We start from the raw sequence: 16,941 nt of genomic DNA, 5'->3' as shown, positions 1-16,941 counted from the left end.
ATGGCCATGGAATGGAGGGGTGGCCTCATGAGTCCATGGGAGATTCTACCTCTCTGGGGATTCTGCCCAGCATCCCAGAGTTTGGTGCCTTTCTGGGGGAAGGGGAGAGCACGGTTTTCCATCACAGGGGTCCCATCCAAACAGGCATTCCAGAGATTGGTTCTGGGTCCGGGCACCTGGATAACCCCACCAAGGCTTAGGATTTTGGACTAGGAGCATGACAGGCCCGCTCTGTGGGCTCATGGTCCAGCTCACGAGGGCGTTGTTGGAAAGGGTCTTAGGGTGAAGGTCACAATGCCTGTTTTTGCCCAGCTGCCCATCCTGAATGGGCGTGGTCTCATGGGCCATGCACCTGGCTCCCATTCTGAGGGTGGGACTGTCATCTCAACTTTCAGTTTTCCTGCCATGGGGCAGGAGTAGTACTAATTTCTGCTTCAGGGTCCCCTATGGGCAGGAATTTGAGCTAAGTTCTGGGACAGGTACCTGATTACCCAGGTTGCTTCAAAATGACGGCCTCAGGCCAAGGCAGGACCCACCTGCCGGATATGGGGCCCGCTGTCTGGGTGGCTGACTCGAGGTCGGGGCTCTAGCTGTGTCAGACAGAGCATTCTGGAAGAGGGCTGCCTATGATATTGGGGTGCCATTGAGAGCTGTGCAACTGGATCCTCATGTGGGGATTTCTGTGCAGACCCATAGGGCACTTCTTTCTGGTGGGCAGGCAGTAGGTTGTGCTGTTGCTCCAGAAGGACTGTGAGGACAGAAGCCTGAGAACACAAGCTATGGTTAAGCTCAGTGGCGAGCACATGGCCGTTCCAATGTACAGCGGTTGTTTTGAGATCTCTAGCACGTGAGTATAATCAAGGGTCAGATGTCTGCTCACGCTGGAGTTTGTATACATGATGGCCAACGAATGGTGGGGTTTTCTTAAGAGGCCTTAGAGGTTTTCCCAAGATGGAGCTTGTGAGCTGCTCCAAACAGCAAGGTGTCCTACTGTGGGATAGGGGAAGTCCGCTTACAGGGCTCCAGGTTCGCCATATGGAAGATTCGATAGCACAGGTCTCTGAATGGAGGCCTGGGAAGCCCACCTCGTATTACCATTACAGTTAAGGAACAGGGCAGGCTTAATCTGCTGTCACTGGCTCCAAGTTCCAAGTGATCTTTGTTGATAGAAGTTCTCAGTCTAATGGGTCCCAATGCTGCTTCATATCCAGGAGGACCTTAGAATGTGGTGGAGTCCCTGGGCTCATCCTCATTCTCCTATCCTAAGGGTTAGACCCAGTTCCCATAAAAATGATTTCCTTCTCGGGAAAGGAGGGGTTCTCTTGTATGGCTCATGGACCACAGGTCAGACCATATATTGGTTTTCCAGAATAGGACTCTAGGGACAGAGGCCTGAAAACCTAAGCTAGGCTTCTGATGAGGTCCCAAAAGCATGGCAGATTCAATCTTCGGACTCAGCGCCATTGACCTGCATGTCTTCCGGGATGTAAGTGCTGAGGCTGTGTCAGACAGTGCATTTTTTCCAGAGCGGTCTATGAAATTGGGGTGAGGTTAGGGGCCTTGCAGGTTACTCCTAATGTGGAGGGTTTGGGCAACTGAGTTGGGAAGTTTCCTCCAGAGAGCAGGCCCACTGATGTGCTGTGGTTCTGGAGGCCCCATCCTGGAGGCCATGTGGTTCAGGTCTCTGGGACCAAAATATTCAGACACAAAATCGGGTACGAGTAAGGGGCGAGATGAGGGCAGGCCCGATCTGCAGACCCTGAGGGCAGCTCCTCAGATTTGAAATTCGGGCAGCTGGGATGCAGGAGTGCAGGCTTTTCTGACTGGATTATGTCTAGGATGGCCACGGAATGGATGGGTGTCCTCATGTGCCCATGGGAGTTTCTTCCTATCTGGGGTTTCTGACCGGCACCCAAGAGTTTGGTGTCTTACTGGGGAAGGGGAGACTGCGTTTTACCATGTCAAGGTTCCTGTCAAAACATGGATTCCAGAGATGGGTTCTGGGTCCCGGTGACTGAGTAAACCCACCAAGGCTTAAGATCTGGGCCTAGGGGTCTGACAGACCCGTTCTGTGGGTTCCTGGTCCAGCCCCTGTGGGGGCTTGTTGGAAATGGGTCTCAGGGTGAGGGTCACAATGCCTATTTGTGCCCTGATCTCCATCCTGAATGGGTGCTGTTTCTTGTTCCATGCACCTGGATCCCAATCTGAGGGTTGGACAACCATCTCAACATTTAGTTTTCCTGCCATGGGGAAGGAGGAGTACTCTTTTGTGCTTCAGGGTCCTCCATGGGCAGGAATTTGAGCTATGTTCTAGAACAGGTACCTGAATACCCAAGTTGGTTCGAGATGACAGACTCAGGTCAAGGCAGCTCACACCTGTAGGATATGGGACCCGCTATCTCTATGGCTGCGAGGTGGTTGGGGCTCGGGCTGTGTCAGACAGAGCTCAGACAGAGCATTAGTGCACAGGGTGGCCTATTATATTGGGGTGCCATAGAGGGCCATGCAGGTGGATCCTCATGTGGATTTTCTGCACAGACCCTTAGGGCACTTCTTCTTTCTTGTGGGAAGGCAGAAAGCTGCACTGTGGCTCCCAAATTCCCAATAAGGAGTGCTTACAGGCCAGGAGTTTGAGGATAGAAGTCTGAATAGGCAAGCTACATTTAAGCTCAGTGCCGAGCACATTGCCGTTCCAATGTGCAGCGGTTTTTTCGAGATCTCCAGCACCTGAGTATGGACGAGGTCAGATGTCTGCTCAGCTGGAGTTTGTATCTATGACGGCCAACAGACGAGATATCCAGCACCTGAATAAGGGCAGTTGAATGAAGTTTGCTCACACTGGAGGTTGTGTCAATGATGACTGACAAATGGTGAGGTGGCATCAAGATGCCATGGAGGATTCCCTACAATGATGCTTATGAGATGCTCCAAACAGCAAGATTGTTTTTTCTACTGATAGGTGGAGTCTGGTTTGTTTGCTCCAGAGTCCCCCACGTGGAAAGTATGGATAACAGAGCTCTTCCACATGGTTGCCTGGAAAGCACACCCCGAATAACCATTGCAGCTGAGGAACATGGCAGGTTCCTTCTGGTGGCTTTGGGGCAAAGTTCCAAGGCCTTGAGTTGACACTGAATCTCTTGCAGATGGATCACAATGCTGGTTTTTTTTACCAGGGAGATCTTAGAATGTGTTGGTAGCTAAGGTGCCATGCAGGATTATCCTACCCTGAAGGTTTAACACAGGTCAAAGAGATATTTCCCCCTCTGGGGACAAGAGATGTAGTGTTGCGTGGCTCAGGGACCACATGTTGTATCATAAGTTCATATCCCAGAACAGGCCTCTGAGGACAGATTCCTGAAAACCTAATCTAGGGTTCCAATGAAGTCCTAGGGGCATGCCAGTTTCAATATTCAGACTCAGGACAGTTGCCGAGATGTAGGTGATCAGAGTGTTTCAGACTGTGCATTTGCGTCCAGAGCGGCCTCCAATATTGCTGTGTGCTCAGGGGATTTGCCATGTTCCTCAGCTGCAATGGTTATTCAGGGTGTGCTTTCCAGGCAACCATGCGGAAGAGCTCTGCTATCCATACTTTCCACGTGGGGGACTCTGGAGCAAACACACCAGACTCCACCTGTCAGTAGAAAAAACAATCTTGCTGTTTGGAGCATCTCACAATTAGGTTTCTCCTAATCTGGAGGTTTGGGAAACTGTAATGTATACAGTTTCCTAGGGGATGTCAGGCACAGTGCTGTGGTGTGATTCCAAGGCCCCACCCTGGAGGGCATGTGAGCCATGGTTATGGAGAGAACTCTGCAAACACAGACTCAGGTTAGGGATAATGGCGAGGTGATCGCAGTCCCAATGAGTAGACCTGGAGGGCAGCTCATCAGGAATGTAATTAGGGTGATGCGAAGGCGGTAGCACAGTATTTTAAATCCGGATTCTATATCCAGGATGGCCTCGGAATGTGGTGTGGTCCCATGAGTCCATGGGAGATTTTACTCTCTAAGGTCCTGGCATCTCCCAATAGTTTGGTGGCTTTTTCAGGGAAGGGAAGAGTGCTGTTTTCCATCTCAGGGGTGCCCGAAAACAGGGATTCCAGAGACGGGCTCTGGGTCTGAATGCTTGGAATATCCCAACAAGGGTTAGGATATGGGCCTAGGGGCATCCCTGGCCTACAAAGCTGGATCCTGGTAGTGCAACTGAGGGGGCTTATTTGACAGCACGCTCAGGCTGAGGGTCATAATGCCTGTTTGGGCCCTAGGCGGCCCTCATGTGTGGTTGTGGTCTCATTGGCCATGCACCTGGTTCTAACTCTGAGAGTTGGACACCCATCCCAACAGTTAGGATTCCTGCCATGGAAAAGGTGGAGTTCTCTGTTGTGCTTGAGGTTCCCCCACTGGCCGAGATTCCAGCAAAGTTCTGAGGACAGATGCCTGAATAACAAGGATGAGTAGAGATGATGGAGTAAGGCCATGTTCAGTCCCACATGCTAGATACGGGTCCCGCTGTCTGGTTTGCTGACACTAGGTCAAGGCTCAGGCTCTGACAGACACTGTACGAGAGGCCAGGGCAGCCTATAAATCGGGGTTCCTTTGGGGGCCTCGCTGATTGATCCTCATGTGGGTTTTCTGGGCAGACTCAACAGGCCCTTCTTCTTTCTATGGGGAAGGCAGAATACCGTGTTGTGACTCTGAAATTCCATATCCAGAGGGCTTGAGGACCAGTAGGGTGAGAATTCAATTCTAAACACAAGCTGCAGTTAAATTCTGTGCAAGGTGGAAGGCTGTTTCCATCTGCGGCAGATTCTGTGAGCTATCCAGCACCTGAGTAAGGGAGGATGTCAGATGTTTGCTCACACTTGAGTCTGTGTCTATGATGACCGACAAATGGAGAGGTAGCGTCAAGAGTCCATGGAGGATTTCCAATGCTGGGGCTTTTGAGATGCTCCAAACATCAAGGTTTCATTCTACTGGATAGGTGGAGTCTGGTTTGTTTGCTCCAGGGTCCCCCATGTGATAAATTAGGTAGTAGAATTCACCCGGATGGATGCCTGGAAAGCACACCTCCATGGTCCATTTAAGCTGAGTAACCTGGCAGATTCGGTCTGGTGGCTCTGGGGATAAGTTACAAGCAGCCTGAGTTGACATGGAGTTTCTTCCTGTTGGATCACAATGCTGGTTGGTATCCATGGAGAAATTAGAATGTTGGTTGGTCAGAGGGCCATTCAGGATTCTCCTACACTGTATCTCGGACTCAGCTACCAAGAGCAAGGTATCCTACAGGGGACAGGAGGGGTTCTTTAGTGTTGCCCAGGGACCACATATTGGAATATATAAGTTTGTATTGGGGAACAGGCCACTGTGGACAGGCACCTGAAAACCTAAGCTCGGGTATTGATGAAGTCCTAGAGGAATGTCAGGTTCAATCTTCTGACTCAGGGCCTTTGACTTTAATGTCTGCTTGGAGGCAGGTGCTCATTGTGTGTCAGAATGCACACTTGGGACCAGAATGTTCTTCAAAATGGAGGTGGGCTCAGGGGCTTTGTACTTTGCTCCTAAGGGCATGAAGTGAACCTGGATCGTTCACTTCAGGGCTCTGGGGACAGAAATCTGCAATTGCGAACTAGGGTTACGGTGAGGGCCAAGGTAGTCACAGGCCCGATCTGCAGTCCCTGAGTGCAGCTCATATTGTACTGAAATTAAGGTGTCATGGAGGCAGTAGTGCAGGCTTTTCTGTCTGGATTGTGTTTCCAGGATGGTCGCAAAATGTAGGGGTGGATCATGGCACCATGGGAGATTCTTCTTCTCAGGGGATTCTGCTATGATCACAGGATCATAGGTTTCTCTGGGGAAGGGAAGACTGCTGTTTTCAGTCTCAGGGGACCCCCAAAATAGGGATACCAGAGACAGGTTCTGGGTGGGAGTCTGGAAATAACAAAAGACGGTGAGTATTTGGCCCTAGGAACATGGGCGGTCCGCTCTGCAGGCTCCTGGCCCAGCTATTGAGGGGGTTTGTTTAAAACAGGCTCATGCTGAAGGTCACAAAGCTTATTTGTGCCCAGGGTGGCTCTCATGAGTGACCGTGGTGTTATGGCCTATGCAGCTGGTTCCATTCTGAGGGTTGGACACCCGTCTCATCAGCCAGGTTTCCTGCCATTGGGAAGGAGGAGTACACCTGTGCTTCAGGTTCCCCCATAGGCAGGGATTTGAGCTACGGTCTGGGGAGAGATGCGTGAATATCCCGGTTGAGTAGATATAACAGCTTCGATCCATGGCAGGTCTCTCCTACAGGATATGGGGTCCACTGTCTAAGTAACTCAGGAGGTCATGGCCCAGGCTGTGTCAGACAGCCCCAGTGCCCATGCGGCCTCTGATATTAGGGTGCCATTGAGGACCATGCAGGTGGATCCTTATGTGGGTTTTCTGTGCAGACTCACCAGGCACTTCTTCTTCTGGGGGAAGGCAGAATGCAGTGTTGTGGCTCAAGAATTCCTTATCAAGAGGGCTTGGGGTTCAAGGAGGGTGAGGATGGAATTGTAAACACAAGCTATCGTTCAATTCAGTGACAAGCGGAAGGCAGTTACAGTGTGCAGTGGCTGATTTGAGATATCCAGCACCTGAGTAAGGGTGGATGTCATATGTTTGCTCACACTGGAGTCTTAGTCTATGATGACTGCCAATTGGAGGGGGAGCGTCATGAGGCCATGGAGGATTTCCCACCCTGGAGCTTTTGAGATGCTCCAAACAGCAAGATTTCCTTCTATTGGACAGGGGGAGCCTGGTTTGTTTGCTCCTGGGTCCCCTATATGGAACGTTTGTGTAGCAGAGCTCTCCCTCATGGATGCCTGGAAAGCACAACTCCATTGACCATTGTAGCTGAGGAACATGACAGGGTCGATCTGGTGCCTCTGGGGCGAAGTTCCAAGTGGCTTGAGTTGACATGGAGTTTCATGCTGTTGGATCACAATGCTGGTTGTTATCCAGGGAGACGTTAGAATGCTGGGGTGGTAGGGGGCCATACAGGTACCAAGAGCAAGGAATGCTTCTGGGGACAGGAGGGGTTCTGTAGTGTGGCGCAGGGACCATATTTTGGATTATAAGTTGGTTTTGGAGAAAAGGCCTCTGGGGACAAGTGCCTGAAAATCTTAACTAGGGTATTGATGAAGTCCTAGAGGCATGTCAGTTTCAATCTTCTGACTCAGGGCCTTTAACTTGGATGTCTGCCTGGAGGCAGGTGCTCATTGGGTGTCAGAATGTGCATTAGGGCCAGGGCATTCTTCAAAATTGAGCTGGGCTCAGGGGCTTTGTACTTTGCTCCTAATCTTCAGAGGTTGGGCAACCGTGAAGTGAAGAATTTCCTTTGGGAATGTAGGGACAGTCATCCAGTGTGGCACCAGAGGCCGCATCCTGGAGGGCAAGTGGGCCAGCACTTTGGGTACTGAAATATGGAAAAGTAAACTAGGGTTAGGGTAAGGACCATGGTGATTACAGGCCCGATCTGTAGGCCCTGTGGGCAGCTCATAGAATACTGAAATTAAGGGGTCATGCAGGCGGTAGAGCAGGCTTTTCTGTCTGGATTGTGTGTCTAGGATGGTCGCAAAATGTACGGTAGTCTTCATGGTGCCATGGGAGATTCTTCATCTCTGGGGATTTTGCCCAGATCCCAAGAGTTTGTGTCTCTGGGGGAAGGGAAGACTGCTATTTTCTGTCCCCGGAGACCCCCAAAGAGGGATTCCAGAAACAGGTTCTGGTGTGGACGACTGGAAAACTCAAACGCATGTGAGGAAATGACCCTAGGGACATGGCAGTCCCATTCTGCGGGCTCCTGGTCCAGCTACCAAGTGGGTTTCTTTGAAAGCAATCTCACACTGAGGGTCACAATCTTTTTTGTGCCCAGGGAGACTCCCATGAGTGACAGTAGTCTCATGGGCCATGCAGCTGGTTCTCACTCTGAGGGTTGGAAACCCATCTCAACAGCCAGGTTTCCTGCCATTGGGAAGGAGGAATACTCCTGTGCTTCAGGTTCCCCCATAGGCAGGGATTTGAGCTACGGTCTGGGAAGAGATGCCTGAATATCCAGGTTGAGTAGATGTGACGGCTTCGGGACACGGCAGGTCCCACCTGCTGGATATGGGGCCTAGTGTCTGTGTGGCTGACTGGAAGTCATGGCTCAGGCTGTGTCAGATAGAGCCTGAGTGCCCATGGCGGCCTATGTTATTAGGGTGCCGTCGAGGGCCATGCTGGTGGATCCTCATGTAGGCTATCTGGGCAGAGTCACCAGGCATTTCTTTCTGTTGGACAGGCAAATTCTGCGTCATGGCTCCAGAAACCCATATCAAGAGGGTTAGGTGACCAGGAGGGTGAGGATGGAATTGTAAACAGAAGCTACGGTTATTCAGTGCCAAATGGAAGGCAGTTTCAAGGTGCAGTGGTTTATTCGAGATATCCTGTACCTGAGTAAGTTCGGATGTCAGATGTTTGCTCACACTGGAGTTTGTGTCTCTGATCACCAAATTGAGGGGTGGCTTCATGAGGCCATAGAGGATTTCCCACACTGGGGCTTGTGAGATGCTCCAAATAGCAAGGTTTCCTTCTACTGGACAGGGGGAGTCTGGTTTGTTTGCTCAAGGGTCCCCCATATGGAAAGTTACAGTAGCAGAGCTCTGCTTATGGATGCCTGGAATGCACTACTCCATTGATCATTGCAGCTGAGGAACATGGCAGGTTCAATATGGTAGCTCTGGAGCGAAGTTCCAAGCGGCCTGAATTGACATAGAGTTTCATGATGTTGGATCACAATGCTGGTTGGGATCCATGCATGTATCCACGGATACATGCATGGATACCATGAATGTATGTTGGTATACATGTTAGAATGTTGGTGTAGTCAGGGGTCCATGCAGGATTCTCCTACACTGTGTCTTGGACACAGCTACCAAGAGCAAGGTATCCTTCTGGGGACAGGTTTGGTTCTATTGTGTGGCTCAGAGACCACATGTTGGAATATAAGTTGGTATTGGAGAACAGGCCTCTGGGGACAAGTGCCTGAAAACATAAACTAGGGTATTGATGATGTCCTAGAGGCATGTAGGTCCAATCTTCTGACTTACGGCCTTTAACTTAGATGTCTTCCTGGAGGCAGGTGCTCATTGTGGTCAGAGCGCTCATTTGGGTCCAGAGCATTCTTTGAAATTGAGGTCGGCTCAAGGGCTTTCTACTTTGCTCCTAATCGTCACGGTTTGGATAACAGTGAAGGTCAGAGTATCCTTCAGGTGGGTAGGATCACTTGTCGTTATTGCACCAGAGACCCCATCCTGGAAGGCATTTGGGCCATGGCTTTGGGGACAGAAATCTGCAAACGCAAACCTGGGTTAGGGTGAGGGCCAAGGTGATCACAGGCCCGATCTGCAGGCCGTGATTGCAGCTCATAGTGTACTGAAATTAAGATGTCATGGAGGCGGTAGCACAGGCTTTTTTTTTTTTTTTTTTCTGAATGTGTGTCCAGGACGGCCATAAAACATAGGGGAGTCTCCATGGGTCCATGGGAGATTTTTTGTCTCTGTGGATACTGCCCAGCTCCAAAGAGTTTGGTGTCTCTGGGGGAAGCGAAGACTGCTGTTTTCTGTCTCAGGGGACCCCCAAAAGAGGGAACCCAAAGACAGGTTCTTGGTCTTGGCACCAGGAAATCACCAACAAGGTTGAGAATTTGGCCCTTGGGACATGGCAGGCCCGCTCGGCGTGTTTCTGGTCCAGCGGCCGAGGGTTTTTTTTTTTTTGTTTTTTTTTTTTTTTTAAAGCAGTCTCACGCTAAGGGTCACAATGCCTGTTTGGGCCCAGGATGGCTCCCATGAATGGCCGTAGTCTAATGGACAATGCAACTTGTTCCCACTCTGAGGGTTGGACACCCATCTTAACAGTCATGTTTCCTGCTTTTGGGAAGGAGGAGAGCTCTTGTGTTTCAGGTTCCCCCTTAGGCAGGGATTTGATCTTTGTTCTGGGAACAGATGCCTGAATACCCATGTTGAGTAGAGCTGATGGCTTCAGGCCATGGTTGGTACCACCTGCAGTATATGGGGCCCACTGTTTGCGTGGCTGTCTGGAGGTCATGGCTCAGTCTGTGTCAGACAAAGCCTGAGTGCCCATGGCGGCCTATGATATTAGGGTGCCATCAGGGCTATGCAGGTGGATCCTCATGTGGGGTTTCTGGGCAGACTCACTCGGCACGTCTTCTGTCTTTGGGGTAAGCAGATTGCTTTGTTTTGTGTCCAGAATTCCCTGTTAAGAGTTCTTTGTGACCAGTAGGGTGAGGATGAAATTGTAATCACAATCTATGGTTAACTTCAGTGCCAAGTGGAAGGCAGCCAGTGTGCACCAACTGATTCGAGATACCAGCACTTGAGTAAGGGCGGATGTCAGATGCTTGCTCACAAAGGACTTTGTGTTTATGATGACCACCAAATGGAGGGGTGGCATCACGAGGCCATGGAGGATTTCCCACGCTGGGGCTTGTGAGATGATCCAAACAGCAAGGATTCATTGTACTGGACAGGATGAGTCTGGTTCATTGGCTCCAGAGTCCACGTATGGACAGTTTGGGTAGCAGAGCTCTCTAAAATGGATGCCTGGAAAGCACACCTCCATTGACCATTGCAGCTGAAGAACATGGCAGGTTCGATCTCGAGGCTCAGGGGTGAAGTTCCAAGTGGCCTGAGTTAACATGGAGTTTCATGCTGTTGGATCGTAATGATGGTTTCTATCCAGGGAGACATTAGAATGTTGGGGTGGTCAGGGGCCATGCAGGATTCTCCTACACTGAGTCTTGGACATAGATACCAAGAGCAAGGTATCCTACTGGGGACAGAAGGGGTCTGTTGTGTGGCTTACGGACCACATGTTAGAATATAAGTTGGTATTGGAGAAAAGGCCTCTGGGGACAGGCGTCTGGAAATCTAAGCTAGGGTATTGATGAAGTCCTCGGGGCATGTCAGGGTCAATCTTCTGACTCAGGCCGTTTGACCTGGATATCTGCCTGGAGGCAGGTGCTGCTGGTGTGCCAGAATGTGCATTTCAGTCCAGAATTCTTCTCACAATTGAGGTGTTCTCAGGGGCTTTGTATATTTCTCCTAATCTTCAGGATTTGGGCAACAGTGAAGGGCAGAGTTTCCTTTGGGAGGATAGGCACAGTCATCCAGTGTGGCTCCAGCGTCCCCTTCCTGAGGGCATGTGGGCCAGAGCTTTGGGGACAGAAATCTGAAAACATGAGCTAGGGTTAGGGTGAGGGCCAAGGTGGTTACAGGCCCAATCTACAGGCCCAGAGGGCAGCTCATAGTGTAATGAAATTAAGGTGTCGTGGAAGCAATAGCTCAGGCTTTTCTGTCTGGACTGTGTCCAGGATGGTCGCAAAAAACAGGGTTGGCTTCATGGGGCCATGGGAGATTCTTTGTCTCTGGGGATTCTGCCCAGCTCCCTAGAGTTTGGTGACTCTGGGGGAGGGAAGACTGCGGTTTTCCGTCTAAGTGGACCCCCCAAATGAGGGATTCCAGAGATAGGTTCTAGGTCTGGGTGTTAGGGTCCGTGATCAAAGGAACGAGACTGATACAAAGCGAAGGTCAAGCAAAACTTTATTTCGCGCCAAGCATCAGGAATCAAACTACCGGTCAGAGCTACCTCTTACGAAAAGGCGGTGACGATGAACCCAACAAGGTCACTTCCAAGAAGGCCACTCTGGACGAGGCCGCTCTAGATGACATTGCTGCTCCACAGATGAGGCCGCTCCATGATTGGAGCCGTTCCCAAGAAGAGGCCACTCCCAAGACAAGGCCACTGCTCAATGAAGTTTCTCCCCGGTCAAGGCCGCTCCCAAGAAGAGGCTGTTCTGGACAAGACCATTTCCTGGATGAGGCCACTCCCAATGACGAAGAAGCAACAATGACAAGGAGGACAACCCAGATGACACAGACTCTGCTCCCCACGATGCTACTCTGACCAGGCTTCCACTCGGAGGAAGCCACCACTGCGGACAAGGCCACTTGTGGTTCGGGGTGGCGAGGCATTTTGCAGCGAGGCTGCTGGTGTCTAGGGGCCGTTGGCATCTCAGGGCTGCTTACGCCTCCAGACTGCTGGCATCTAGGGGCTGCAGGTGTCAGGACCGACTGCTGGCCTCTAGGGTCTGTAGGCATCAGGACCGCAGGCGTCGAGGGACCGCTGACAACTGGACCCCAGATGTCTCAGGACCGCAGGCGTCGAGGGACCGCTGACAACCGGACCGCAGATGTGTCAGGACCGCAGGCGTCGAGGGACCGCTGACAACTGGACCGCAGATGTCTCAGGACCACAGGCATCGAGGGACCGCTGACAACTGGACCGCAGATGTCTCAGGACCACAGGCGTCGAGGGACCGCTGACAACTGGACTGCTGGGCCGCCACCGGAGGCTGGAGGTTGCAGGCGGCGGCTCGGGGCGGCGGAAGGCTGCAGGCTGCAGGCAGCGGCGCTCGGGGTCGCCACCGGAGGCTGCAGGTGGCGGCTCTCGGGGCCGCCGCCAGAGGCTGGAAGCTGCAGGCGGCGGCGCTCGGGGCCGCCGGAGGCTGGAGGCTGGACCGCCAAACACGGTTATAGCTCTTACAAGAGCTGTTACAGCTCTTCTATACACGGTTGACTCCCCTGCTCTTCTGCGACTTCCACCGCTCTCCGCTCCACTTCACCGCTCTCCGCCGACTTCACCGCTCTTCGCTCCACTTCACCGCTCTCCGCCGACTTCACCGCTCTTCGCTCCACTCTCCGCAGACTCGGCTCCACCGCTCTCCTGCAGCAGCCCCCGGCCCTCCTGCAGCAGCCCCCGGCCCTCCTGCAGCAGCCCCCCTTGGCAGCCTGGCAGAGCAACCTTTATGGGGGTGGTTAAGCCCCGCCCCTACACAGGTGGCCAATTGAATTCCAACCTTCCCAGTGGATATACATACGGCCTACTGATTGGATGACTCCACTCAGTCTGCCCCACCCTTACATTCCCCCCTTTTCTTTGGAGATTAGTCAAATCCTTGACTTTTCAGATGGTTCTACCTTATATTGAACATATAAGACTAACATTTTATCGCCCCAATTTTCTTTAGTATAGCAACAATACACTCACAGTTTCTTTAGTCTTAGTTTCAGTCCATGGTCAGCAGGGTCCTTTGGCTGCATTTCCCATTTCTGGAGGGCATCCTTACTCTCAGCTCGTTTGACATGACCCGCATGAACCCAGGCCCTGATGCCTTCCACTTTTACTGCCGTGGGGGTGGTTAGGATAACAGTAAATGGTCCCTTCCAACGAGGCTCCAAATTCCCCACTTGATAGCGACGTATCCAAACCAAGTCCCCGGGTTGGTAAGGATGTGGTTCCACCGTCTCTGTTCCAGTGTGGGCAACTCGGATTCCTGTATGGGCTTTTTTTAAGACAGATTGTAATGCCTGCAGTGACTGGAGTGCAGACTGATCCTCATTTCTGCTAGGGCAACCTCCTGTAGCCGAGGACAGAGTGGGGGGGGTCTCCCAAACAATATTTCAAATGGGGTCACCTTGCTTAAATAGGGTGTACATCGGGCTCTAAGGAGGGCAAAAGGAAGGAGATCTACCCATCCACCGCCAGTTTCCAGAATTAGTTTTGTCAAGGTCTCTTTAAGAGTCCGATTCATTCTTTCTACTTGCCCCGAACTCTGGGGCCTGTATGCACAATGTAATTTCCAATTTGTGCCCACAGCCTTGGCCAATGCCTGTGAGACTGAACTTACGAATGCAGGGCCATTGTCTGACCCAATTGCAAGAGGCAGCCCGAACCCAGGAATTATTTCTTCTAGTATCTTTTTTGCTACTACCCCTGCGGTCTCATGCTTGGCAGGAAAAGCCTCCACCCAGCCTGAAAAGGTATCCACAAAAACCAACATATACTTGTGCCCATATTTTCCAGGTTTCATTTCTGTAAAATCTATTTCCCAATAAATTCCTGGTTCCTTACCTCTTTCTCTTTTCCCTCTTCCCATTTTAGTTCTTCCTACATTAACTGCCTGGCATTGGGCACATCTATCAACTACATCCTGAACCATACGACCTAATTTAGAAACCTGGAACTGCTTGCCTATAAGCTCCTTGAGTTTTCGTGTCCCCAAATGAGTACCCTGATGTATCTGGCCTACTAACTTCTTACCTAGTCTTCGAGGAAGAATTATTTTTCCTATTTTTGTCTTGGCCCCGTCCCCTTCATAGTCTAATTCAACCCATTTCTGTAAATACTTTAAATCCTCTTCTGAATAGTTTGGTTTTTCTGGTAGTGCTGGAGCCGGGAGTGTAACTAGTTCTTGCACTTTTTCTCGAGCTGCTTGCTTTGCGGCTTGATCTGCTAAGTAGTTTCCTTTTGAAATCAGATCAGCCCCCTTTTGATGTCCTGGGCAATGCATAACAGCCACCGCTTTCGGGTCCCAAATAGCCTGGAGGAGAGCTAATATTTCTCTTCTGTTTTTAATTCCTTTTCCTTCTGCTGTTAATAGGCCCCTTTCTTTATAAATAGCCCCATGTATGTGCAGTGTAGCAAAGGCATACCTGCTGTCCGTATAGATGTTGGTGGTTTTTCCTTTGGCCATCTGCAGTGCCTTCGTGAGTGCAATTAGTTCCGCTCTCTGTGCCGAAGTTCCATGTGGCAGGGCTGCTGTCCAGAGTCTCTGCTCAGGAGAAACCACCGCGGCCCCTGCATACCTCTTTCCATTGACTATGTAGCTGCTCCCATCTATGAACAGAGTCATCTCGGCATCTGGGAGGGGAATGTCTCTGAGATCCGGCCTTATTCCTGTGACTTGGGTTAAGACCTCCCCACAATCGTGTGGATGGTCAGCTAGCTCTTCTGGCAGCAGTGTGGCTGGATTTAGCACTGCTGGGGGTCGGAAGGCCACTTTTGGTTCATTGAGGAGAAGGGCCTGATACCCCGTTACTCGGGCGTTCGTCATCCATCGGTCTGGTGGAGTCCGGAGAAGGCCCTCAATCGCGTGTGTGGTGGTTATAACAAGATTTTGGCCCAAAGTTAATTTGCTCGCATCCTTAACCAGGAGGGCTGTTGCGGCAATTATGCGGAGGCAAGGAGGGAACCCAGCTGCTACTGGGTCTAGTTTCTTACTAAGGTAGGCCACTGGTCTTCGCCAAGGTCCCAGAGTCTGAGTTAAAACTCCTTTGGCCACTCCCGATTTTTCATCCACGTATAATTGGAAGGGTTTGGTTACATCTGGGATGGCCAATGCTGGGGCACTCAGCAAGGCTGTCTGTAATTCCCGAAATGCTCCCTCTGCTTCAGCTGTCCACACTCTACCATAGTGAGTCCTCCCTTAGCCAGTTCGTAGAGAGGTTGTGCCATCTCCGTGAAGGTAGCATCCACAGGCTGCAGTAGCCCACCGTCCCAAGAAATTCCCTCTTGGAGATCAAAGCAAAAGCAACTGGTATTCCCTGGCAGTCTTCCATCCAAGTACTAACCAGGCCCGACCCTTCTTAGCTTCCAAGATCAGACGAGATCTGGCGCCTTCAGGGTGGTATGGCCGTAGATAATCATAAGGTTCTTACCCGATATTCTCAGATGAGTGTACGTGACACCCTATATAACATGGAACCGTCCTCCCCTTGCTGGAGGAAGCTGAACTTTCTCATACCCTACTGTTACCTTAATTTGTTCAGGCTTGGTTAGCTACCATATCTCTCTCGTTCATAGTTACATTGGCCCCCGGCCTTCTTGGGCTACTGATGCCTTGTGGTCATACCCATTCTGTACAAAGGAGGAGGTAGTGGAGGGTTTCTAAGTGCTTGGAACAGAATGATGTTTCAGACAGATGGACATGTTGTTCAAAGATGCAGAGGCTGCAGAGAGCCAGCATATTCAGAAACGTGCCAGCAAGGGGGAGGGGCCAGGCAGTCCACGTCGGGCCAGAGAAGGCAAGGAATTCCCCGAAACAAAAGAAGTTTCGGCAGCTGCTTGGGAATATTCCTTAAAGTCTCTGTCTCGAGGTTGGTTCATCCCACAGTACCAGTTCTGCTTACCAAAAGTGGCCCACTAGGCACTTATTTTCCATGCCCGGCTCTAATGAACATCAGCATTGGACACCTTAACCCGGCATTTGACTAACTCCAGGTAGCTCGTTATAGCCCTTAACACACAAAATGAGTGAGGGAGAAGCCCCACATCTATTATGAGGAACAGAGAGATGAAAGCTAGCGGCCCCTTACTCTCTGCTTGCCACATTCCTTCAACCATAACAAAACACAATAGACAACAACAACAACAAAAAAAAAAAAACAAAAACAAACAAATAACCACAACCCCAGTGGCCCTCGTCCAGAGCCTGCTGCAGGAGGGGGGGGACTTCCTTTCCTGAGCTCCATGAGCTTTTTCATATTCTCCTATTATCTTGTTATTTACCTTTCTATTTGTTGTTCCTTTAGAGTTTCTATAACCTTTAAATGGTTTATTGAAATGAATACTTTAAAAGGATGAATTGTGTCCATTCAAGTTCTGGACATTTTCACCATCCTAAATGAAACCCCATTCAAACATTGGTCACTTCCATCTCTTGGCAACCTATCTTAAGTAACTATTAATTTACTTTCTTTTCCTATAGATCTGAGTTTTCTGGACATTTCACATATAAACAGGATCATACATGTAGTCTTTTATCACTGGCTTCTTTAATTTGGCCTAATGTTTTCAAGGGTCATCGATATTATAGCATATATCAGTTGCCTTATAGAGTACAATATAGGTTTCTGATCCTTTTAAAATTTTGTATATTGTATGAGGTAGATGTTTAACTTCATCCTTTAAATGCTTTAAATGCTTACTGCTATAATTTCCCTTTAAGTACTGTTTTAATGGCATTCCATAAGCTTTGGTGTGTTGTTTTTGTTTTTGTATAGCTCAATGGATTTCCTAA

At 50.4% G+C, this 16,941-nt stretch overlaps 1 pseudogene; it reads right to left on the bottom strand.

Moving 5' to 3' along the window:
• Positions 1 to 15,444: 15,444 nt before the first annotated feature.
• Positions 15,445 to 15,563, bottom strand: LOC122903918 (annotated as a pseudogene).
• Between the last annotated feature and the right edge of the window lie 1,378 nt (positions 15,564 to 16,941).

This window comes from Neovison vison, chromosome 3, assembly GCF_020171115.1.
Source record: "Neovison vison isolate M4711 chromosome 3, ASM_NN_V1, whole genome shotgun sequence".
Classification (NCBI taxonomy): domain Eukaryota; kingdom Metazoa; phylum Chordata; class Mammalia; order Carnivora; family Mustelidae; genus Neogale; species Neogale vison.
Note: the sequence above shows the minus strand (reverse complement) of the source record. Positions and strands in the feature narration are given on the sequence as shown.